This window comes from Anoplopoma fimbria, chromosome 10, assembly GCF_027596085.1.
Source record: "Anoplopoma fimbria isolate UVic2021 breed Golden Eagle Sablefish chromosome 10, Afim_UVic_2022, whole genome shotgun sequence".
Taxonomy (NCBI): domain Eukaryota; kingdom Metazoa; phylum Chordata; class Actinopteri; order Perciformes; family Anoplopomatidae; genus Anoplopoma; species Anoplopoma fimbria.
In genome coordinates, this window is record NC_072458.1 from 17,459,792 (window position 1) to 17,470,624 (window position 10,833).

Here is a 10,833-nt window from a genome sequence, read left to right on the forward strand (position 1 = left end):
GTTATTTGGTTGCCATCATCAAACCCCTCTGTGGAAATATTTTTTTTGCTGTATTTATAATCTAAAATCTGTAATGAATAGTGACATTTACCAATAGCTGCTATAAAAAAACGTCTTTGTGACAATATAAACAAACTTGTGGTAAAATATTTGTAGCTATGTTCTTTTGGCGTCACCAAAAATAGATTCAAGATAACAAAAACCTTGTTAACTAACCTCTTAATGATAGCATTTGTGTGTTTTAAGTGTTTAAGTAGCAATACTACAATGTAAAAAATAAACTCTAGGTAAAAGTCATGTATTTAAAACTTTACTTGAGTGAAAGTGCTGCATTATTCACTGCACATTAAAGCATAAAAAGTAAATGTAATCACAATGCATCCCTTCCAGTGAGTTATGCTATTGTATATTTGACTTGATTGGATTTTTATTAACATGTAAAGAATAATTGAATTGTTGTGGGCTCGAATTATAGCATAACATGGATAAGCCTTTACACAAGTCAAGTGCAAGTACCTCAAAACTACAATACAGTACTGTACTATTTACTTTCCACCACTGTCTACATGTATCTTAGCTATCACATCAAATCCCTTATGCTTTATGACTTTTCAAGTGCACCTGAAGGCAGCACACTTCCCATCTTTAAATCAGCAGGGGGAGCTCATGTTTCACATTTGAAGACTCATGTTTGATTAGAGAAGAAAAAAAAAAGTTGCATTTCCCTCATGTAGAAAGGCCTTTAGCCAGCCGTTTAGCTTTACAGATTGTACAAGGCTATTATCAGCATCACAGTTTTTGCTTAGAGCTCCTTGAATTGTTTATGTCTCATTTCCAAGTGGCAGAGAAACAAAATACCCCAAATCTTGCACATTTTATCTGTGAGAAAATTCATGGTTTGCATTTTGTTAAATCCACAAAGAAATAACTAGAATACATTAATGTGCTGAGAATAGAATTTGCCTCAATGCCATTTTGTCCTGACATAACAATGGATGTAACAGCGTATCAGTGTGACGCCAGTGATAATGTAAGCCGCTGCTCAGAAGCGACAGAGCGAGGCTGAATTGATCCCACAGTAGAAACACTTAAGTGCTCTGAGGCGCAGAGATGTTTTCCTGTGGGGTTACAACACACAGGTTCCTCTTTCTCTCCCTGACACACAACAACACTTTCTGCTGCTCGGCTCCATATAAAAAACAGCTACAGTCTAAAGTGGTTAGTTACAGTGTACCGTGGACAGGTCACTGATCTTGTGATGTGGATCGCAGTGTATAATCCTCATTGTGCTCATTGAGATATGAAGTCCAGGCAGAGGGAGCACCGCTGTCTCTATTTCATCAAACTGTGACTTGTTTTGCATTGAAACAACAAGACGTCCACAAAGCCCACTGTCGTTTGGATCATCTGCAGCCGGGTCTGTTGAGCTCACTGTGTGTGGGTGAGCGTGAAGCACTGCAAATTAAAATAACAAAATGATGGAGTTAGTGACTGATGGCTGACTCACAGACGGATAACTGCAAGGCTGACTGATGCTTCTATGTAACACCCAAATATCTACTTGTGAGCCCGAGCAGCCGGCTTAGTCTCTGGAATACAGGACGGGGGGCTTAATGAGAGTTTTAATTCATTTTTGACCAGAGCTGTGATTGAATTAAACTCCCACAGAAGGGCTGGATGCTCTCCCCACCACAAGCCATTTCCTCCTATTAGACATGTAACAGAAGCAGCAGGCCAGGCGGCCGGTCAGTCTGAGATAAAAATGGACTGTTCTTCCTTCATTTTGTGCAAACATATACTCTTACAGACTGTACGTCTCTGCTGCCGGTGCTCTTTTGTTCATCTTTAAAGACATAGTTCAACATTTTGGGAAGTATGCTTATTTGTTTTCTTTCTGAGAGGTAGTAGAAGAGATCGATACCACTCTTGTGTCTAAGATTTATATCAATATTCTCATCGTATTCCTCTCAAAACAAAGTGAAGAAGCATATTTCTTAAAATGTTGAAATGTTCCTCAAACATGATTTCTTTGGCCAATTGTTGAGAACTGTTGAGAGGTAATAGAAATTCTCCCAATATGTAACTGTGACTAATGAACAAACAACTTTTACATGGATTGATCTCATTTCTTTCTTTGAAAAATCCACTAAATTAATTTTACAGTGCGCGAATAGAGTGAGTGTCGTGTAACAGAAGGGGAGTTGGTTTCTGTCTTGTTGTCTTTTAATACGACAAATAGCAGAACATGGATGTGTAAAAAATACTATTTATAGTTAAGCAGCTCTTTAAAACAAAACGTTACACAAAACATGTGCTCATCTGCCTTCTTTCTGAACAGAGATGAGAGGATTGATTTCAATCTTGCGTCGGAGTCAGGATGTGGTTAGCCTAGCTTAGCATCAAGACTGGAAGGTACAAGGAAATAGTGAGCCTCACTCTGTCTGAAAACAAACCTATCAACAACTCTAAAGCTCACAAATGAACATGTTTTTCTTCATTTGCTTAATCAGTACATAAAATGCTGGAACTACTTCTTGGCAAACAACAGCCAGTTGTTGTGACTTTGCACAACTTCTCAAAGTATTGTCATCTGTTGGGTCCCATCTTGTCTGCACAGAATCCAAAACCAGTGCCTGTGCTTATTGACTGTATCTGGCAATCTGCATTGTATCCCGGGATGCTATAGTGGATGGATGTAAACTGATCTTCAAGAAAGTGATTATCTAACTCCTCTTTCTCTCCATGCAGAGGTTAGACTAGGTTAATGCACAGAAGGAGCAAGCCTAGCTGTTTCCCCTTGCCTGTGATCCACGCTAAGCCATAGGCTAAACACATCCAAGTGCTCCATACTTAATGCAAAGACACGAATACACTCCCTCTTGCAAAGATAATAAAGCCATAAAGCTTACTTTCCAAAATGTGATTTCAGGGCACGTTTAAAGAAGAATCTGTCCAGTGATGCTGTCTCATCCATCACATTTCTGGTGCGTGGTATGAGCCGTATCCCACTCAATCTACCATGGAAAATGTAGATCTGTCTTATTGCAGCTTTAGTTCTAATGTGTAGGCTAAACACCACGCTCAAGCAGCTCAGCGCTCAGGACTGCCTTTACTCGCGTGAGGCCGCAGCAGAGTGGAGCAGATCTGTGAAGGGGGATGGGCAGATTACTTTGTTTTACACCGTGGTGATGAAGTATCTCTCTCTCTCTCTCTCTCTCTCTCTCTCTCTCTCTCTCTCTCTCTCTCTCTCATGCTCACTCTCTCTTATTCTGTTCTCAACCACTCTCCATTAAGACTCACACACAGTAGGTTTGTTAATGCAAAGGGAAGATATCAGATACTTTCATGCAGTTATATACTGCGCCTCTGATATAAATGACGGCCTCCAGCTATATACATGTAGCGCTTAAAAAAATGACAAATATTTGAATGGCACGCTCTTCTGAATTCATCCTTAATTTACACTTGAAAACATTTGGTTTTGTGTGGTTATCAGAAAGCCTTTAATTTGAAAAGGCAAACACGATTCAATTATTTTAATTTTAAAAGACCTAAATTAACTAATGAATTACAATTTAAGGGTAACATAAATACACAAATGTTTCCGGATGAAAAATATTTGAAGGGATTCCTAACATCAAGGTTAGGAAGTCAAGGTGACTTAATTAATGGTATTTTAAATGCTAATGGTAAATGCTTAAGGCTACTGGGTAAACTCCCATGTGAAATCTACAGAATATTACATGTAACCTTTATTTTTGTACCATAGAAGGTCCTTCATTAAGGAGTTATGGATGAGGATAATCTACAAAAGGATAAATAAATGGATCCTATTATTCAAATGTATTAAGGGCTTTTAAATGGTAAACAGCAGGTTCTCTCATGGTCAAAGTTAAAGGCCCCGCTCAGGTTGAGTTGGGTAACTGGCCTTCATATATCAATAAAGACATGGTACATGAAACATTGATGGCTTCCTCAAGCTGTTAGAGTGATGGCTGTTTGTCCTTCAGGTCGGGGTGAATGTTATGTAAATGTTTGTAATGGCTTCATGCTGACAGGACCATGCCTTGGAAAGCAATCGTACAAAGGAAGAAAAGTGCTTTCTGTTCTCTCTCAGGCTGCATCAGGACCGAATTATAAAACGTATTTTACAATTGAAGCTTTAATATTAATGACCCTGAGAGCTTGAGGGACGCCCACCTCTCATCTCACACTGAATCCCCTATAGATTTCTCTCTCCAACGTCAATCATTCAATGACAAGACATTAAAATATTCCTAATAAAGTTTTTTTATAGACTGATCCGGCATGATACGAATCTCTTATCTTCTGTTTTTTATTTGCTAGGAGCAGAGAAGGAGACCATAATTGAACCATATAGCCTAAAGGGTTCTCTCACAGAAGCGAACATGACTCGCATTTAATTTATTTCTCTGCATGTTTAACCTTGTGCTGCTGCAGTCGTTCACATTGATCTGACGGCATTCAATTCAGACTTGTGTCTACAGAAATGTTACTAATTTGGACCTGGTAAGAATGCTGTTGTGACTTTTACTCAAAGTGAGTAAGGTGCTAATTCACCCATCAGATTAACATAAAGGGGGGTTTATGTCGGAAATGGGGTTTTGAAGGATAAAGGTATAAGGACCGAGTCATGGCTAGGACCAGAGAGTATCGAGAGTCTGAGACAAGAACAAGACTTTGAGGAATTGAGACTGAGTCAAGACCAAGACCAGAGACGTGCGAACTTACACACTGCATGTGACAATTCAGATAAATGTGGACCACGCACACAAGTCACTTCACAAATTTATCACAAAGACCCACGTTCCCATAAAAACACCCACAGAAAACAAATAAGGATTCCCCTTCCATTCCATTTCATATATATATATATATATATATATATATATATATATATATATATATATATATATACTGTATATGTGTGTATAAGTATGCCATGAGAAATGTCTTGAATTTAATGTTAACAAATAAATAAGACAATGCACAGGCAATTTAGCGATATCCCCGCAGTTGTGGTCTTGCAATAAAATCTAGCGCCCCCTTTGACTGAAACCTTGTCACCGCTGTACAAATATGCGGTCTATGCAGAGACAAGACCTTTAAAACGTGGTCTTGAAACCGATCTTGAGACCAAGAGTAGATTTAAGATGGAGCGGTGAAGCAACATGTCATTTTGTAATCAAATGTGACCTGATGAGATGTGGATCCACTGCAGCTGTACTGTTGGTGTCTTGTAAACCCATGAGGGTTGGGCACGTTTTTGTGCATGACACAATCTATCTATCTATCTATCTATCTATCTATCTATCTATCTATCTATCTATCTATCTATCTATCTATCTATCTATCTATCTATCTATCTATCTATCTATCTATCTATCTATCTATCTATCTATCTATCTATCTATGCGACGAAGATAACAAGATGGCAGTCTGCTCAGTGAAGAAGTCTAATCAGGCAGAATAATTACTTTAACTTAAGGGGGTTTACCTCATGCAGGGCATTTAAGTGATGACTTTTATGTTAATCACTCAGTTTGAAGTACCATAAATATATATATATATATACCATATTTTATCTATTAGTTGTCCATTATTACATCAGTCATTATCTATTAGTAAATGAATGGCATTTGAAGATATAAATATTAAGGTATTTAGTCTCACAATGCTTTTATAGATGCAGTTTGTCTGCTACGAATCAACCCAATGACATTTGTTTTTCAGGTTTTTACATCAAGTGAGATCAGTTTAAGTGTACACATGTATGTCTGTGGATAAACTGTGGAGAGCGCAGTGCTGTGTGGAAACACCGCTACGCACAGTGATTCATTTGGTGACGTCCTCTCCAGACCGAAGAGCTTGTGAGGAGCACTGCGAGGGAACATTCATTACATGACATCATTAACCACTTAATGGGCAACAGTGTACTGTGAGGTGGTGAGGAGGCTGCATGTGCACAAATGTTGTCAACTTCTGCTCTCTGTGGCGGAGATCAAAGCTACATGGTGCTGCTTTGTAACACTTTCAGACCGTTTGCCAACTAGAATATGCAGAATTCAATTCTGCTTGATGTTTGCTGCCAAACTCAATGTCTCATGATGGTCTAACAGCTGTTTCTCAGGCTTTTGGACACTGATAAGAGGATGGATCACATTTTATTAGATATTTAAATAGGCAGTTGTGCCAATTTTAAAGCTGATATCAGAAATTATTTGAATAATGATGAACAAGGTTTAACATCACAAACACTAGAAGCTTCGCTGTGTTTGATGTTCTACAAACATACACGGACTGCAGCGTTAAAGATTTTGGCATAATGGCAGATTATGAGTTTTCTAGTGCCTACTTATGCTTGGATTACCAAATTGATTGTTCAACTTTGTATAAAACGCTGCGCTCACTTTTTACACAGATGCCCAATCACAGTGGAGGAGGGGCAGGACAAATAGCTCACCATAAAAATGCGATCAAATCTGTTCAATTATGAGTATGTTGTGGTCTGATTGTGTATGATATGCTATATTTTTTAATGCTTTTACAGTGGACTTTATGGTGACCTCATATCTGAGGCACTGAATCATACGATTTTCACCTGGTGAGATAAAAAACTTGTTCAAAATCTGAACAAATCGATGATACTCGCCAAGATGTATAATAGGTCCGTCCTCTCTTGCTACATGCTTCATCAAGAGCAAGGGCCAGAGCAAGTACTGTACATCGTTTATCTTAGCAACCAGTTGCAACTACAGCGTCTCAGGTGAAAAAATGCTGCGCCTCCATAGTGATCTCAAGTGCTCCCAGCTGGCCGTTTTCTAGAAGAGAGCCTGGTGTTTTCAGCTGGGAAAAAAAGGCTTTGGTGGACACGGACCTGTATACTCAACCAGTGGTGAATGTGTAACAATGGCTGGACTCCTGTTATATAGAGCGTTGTAAAGTCCAGAAGTCTGAATGTAATCAATAAAAGATAGATGTTATGTATTCATTTCCAAAATTCATAATCTTTTCATCTAATGAAATATTCAGATTCACTCCATATGTATTGGCATTTATTCTATTAAAAACTATACAGTACCAGTCAAAAGTGTGGACACACCTTCTCATTCAATGGTTTTTCTTTCTTTCTTTTTAATTTTTTTTCTACATTGTAGATTAATATTGAAGACATCCAAACTATGAAGGAACACATATGGAATTATGTGGTAAACAAACAAATGCTCAACAAACCAGAATATGTTTTATATTTTAGATTCTTCAAAGTAGTTGAATGAGAAGGTGTGTCCAAACTTTTGACTGGTACTGTATTTTAAGTGCAGAAAAACCGCTCGCTTCTCCAAACAATTCCCCCGCGCACCTGGCGTTGGATATTGGATATTGGATTTGTAATCAATAAAACAGGATAAAACCCAATGCCTTTCATTTCTAAAATTTTGCACAAATCAGGTTTTTGCAGCTAAAGTGCAAAAATCTATCTACCTGTATCGGTCTCCTCTGCCTCGTACTCACTCTCCAATAATTCCTCAGCGTGTGCACGAGCTGCTGAGCCGCCCCAGCAGAGATGTAACTGAGCATGTTGATATCACAGAAACATGAACAGTGGAGCAGCGCCACACTGATGCAGTCGTTAGGCTTTAAGGCTGACTCCTCCACTGCGACTTTTATCTCATTTAATTATGCTGAGAGGATGACATCGGAGCAGGGCTTTTGTAAACACTGAGATATGGCTGTGTCGTGTGGGAACATCGGCGGGCATCTGCACCCCCACGCCTCGCCCCCAGCCCTTCATGCAGACCCATCGCTCCATCTTCCTCCTTTCATTCATTGGCTAATTATATTACTCATCTCGCTCCTGGCCTCAGCTGTGTCAATGGAACAGCTGGGGTTGTTCCTGGAGCACAGATCCTGGGAACCGTAAATCAAAACTCCTCCTGCCAGCATTGATTAAGACAGAGGAAAGCGAAGGGCAAACCCTCCTCAAGTCCTCTTATGTATCCTTTTACGATCTCATTCACATAAATATGGTTGAACGGGTCAAACACACACACGCTGTCCTTGGTTGGGTTATTCCTACATGAACTCGACCTAGAGAAAGGTCTTTGTTGGTGTCCTTCTTGGTGACAGATGTTTTTCTCCCATTTGGACTCTCCTGACCATGACCATCTTGCACAACCAGAGGTCATCGCCTTGTTTTGCAGCTGGTGGGGAAAAGACAGTTCTTCAAACCTCAGCCAAAGATGTAAAAATTAAATAAGAAAATGTTTTCTCATTTTTAGCAATATACTTCAACATTTCAGACAATGTTTGAGATTAAATATTGCCAAAATTCACAAGGATTAAGTGTGCTCTACTGAAATTAAAGCAGCTGAAATTATTTGTACGCTGACAGCGCCTCAAGGCAAGAGGAGGCTTTCATTGTATTTTGTTTGACACACTTGATTAAGCTGAAGGTGACCCACACTCACTGTGGGATAAACTTCATATTCACAAGATGCAGTTAGCAAGACTTTTGTGCAGGCAGCAACAACAGAGAAGAGTGAAAATCTTTTCTTAAATCTGCCTTCCCAAAACCAAAAAACTAAAGAGCAGAGAAAGCTTGACAGGCGTAGCGACAGTTGTTCACTTATCAGGGTTAGTTAACAGACCATAGGTTCAAATTATTTGCCAAAATAATTTGTTTAATGTTTTGTCACTTGTGGAACATTTCACTTTCTATTCTGAAAAGGCTTTTTTCTTTCTTTTTCATCTTTGTCCATAATGTGCTGATCTGCCGTTACGTTGTAGAACATATGTTAAAGTATGTGATGTCCTACTCCACAATACTCAAATTTGACCTTGGCTCGTATCGCAGAGGCAGAAAATCAACAAGAGTCTTCACTTTTTCTAATTTGGTAACACATTCCAAGTTATTCCACAAGTGGGCTGGTATATGATGTTTTTTATTTCTCAAAGAAGCAGATGTGTGTCCACGTTTCAACAGCTGGCCTGGTGACCTTCTGGGATATGGTGGCCAGTACATGATGATTGTGGTGCACCACAGCTGTTTCATTTTTGGCTTTGAGTGATGCAGACCGCCCCATCCAATCCAGCAATTCTTACATCCATCTGGACAAATGGCCTCCAGTTGTTATTGTGTTTTATTTCTATTTTGCAGCAGTGGAAATGGCATGGTAACAGCAGCAATAATAGAAGAACAGTAACATCAGGAGCCATAGCAATACAAGTAGATGTTAGTAATATTTGTATTACTAGCAGCAGACATAGTAGCTGTGATACTAGCAGTAATAGTGTTACAAGTAGGGATACTGATTAAGATTTTTTCTGACCAATAGCAGAACCTTGTTAACCGATCATTAACCATAAACAGACTAAATGATTGTCTTGCATGCAGGGGTGATGTGCTTGAAGTGCCTAACAAGCTGCCCAGCTGCAACGCTAACCCAATTAAATCCATAATTTGCTACCAAAACAGGCAGTCCTGAGTTCACCCGTCCGGGAGAGTTAGCCACCATGATGTTACGTGCATTGTCATGGAAACATGCAGCCACTTTCCCAGTAAGTCAGCTGTGTGTTTTTCTGGCATTCTCTATTGGGATTGCCGCCAGTGTATTCCAAGCCTGGCACAACGTGAGCAAGTGTCCGGTCAAGGGAGACAGTGTGTGTGTAAAATGGTAATTATGATGTTATCAGTAACGTTAGAGCTGTGAACGTAGCAGAGCGTGTACAGTTTATTTGTTGGTTCTTGAATCTTCAACTATTTTCTGTGAGTGGCATTACAATAATTACTCCCACTACGACTAATCGTTAACCTTTTATTAAGCAACAGCATTCAGCACATCTTAGCTGCCTGACAATGACAAAATGTGGCTCAGTTGTGGAGCAGGGTTCGTCATTCAATCAGAAGATCGGCGGTTCGATCCCTGGCTCCACAAGTCCATGCCGATGTGTCCTTGGGCAATGTTAGTTCAGTACAGTCCATTTACCATTTAACAATGTAGAAAGTACATTACCCATTAGGTTTCACGCTACGGGTGCAGATTTGGCCCAAAATACAAAACATCAGTAAACAGATGCTTAAGGTCTTCCATCTTTATATACAGTCTTTTGTACAGTAACAACAGTGCACCACTAAAGTAGCAGCATAGAGTGGTGCAGGAATGACTTTCGGTTCTCTGTTCTATAGTCAATGGTTGTTGTTTTTTTGGTTAGATGACAATAAGGTCTGTGGTTAACAAAAGCTTAAAAGATGTTTCGGTTTTGGACTACAACATAAAATACGTCTGTAAATACCCATCTGACTTCTGGAGCTGTTACGTGCATTTAAAACGTTGCTGACAACTAGTAGTAGAAATACTATTAGTAGCAACATCATGGATAGTTGTAGAATTGGAAGCAGCAGCAGTAGTAGAAGTGGCAAGAGCAGTAGTAGTTGCTGCAGTGATTGTAGTAACATTAATAGAAGAAGCAGTTGTAGAATTAACAGTATCATATTGCCTGTGTTAATCAGAAGTGTCTCTCTCTGCAGTTGCTGGCCTCTTACTGTAGCCTCCTGCTCGGGCTGTTTTCCAGGGAGTCACAGCCTCGTAGTCACGTGTCTGGGTGGTCAGGGAGGTCGGGGAGGTGGGGGAGGCGAGGAAGGGAAGCGAGGAAGGGAAGCTCAGGGGCAAATCACATGTTCCCAGGAATGTTAGGCTCTGTTGTGGGTGAGCAGTGGGAAGCTCACAGCCATCAGCATGAAAACAGTGGAGGAGCTCAGTTAATATCAGGATGGAGTGGAGCACACCATGATTCAGGACTGGTTACAAGGGA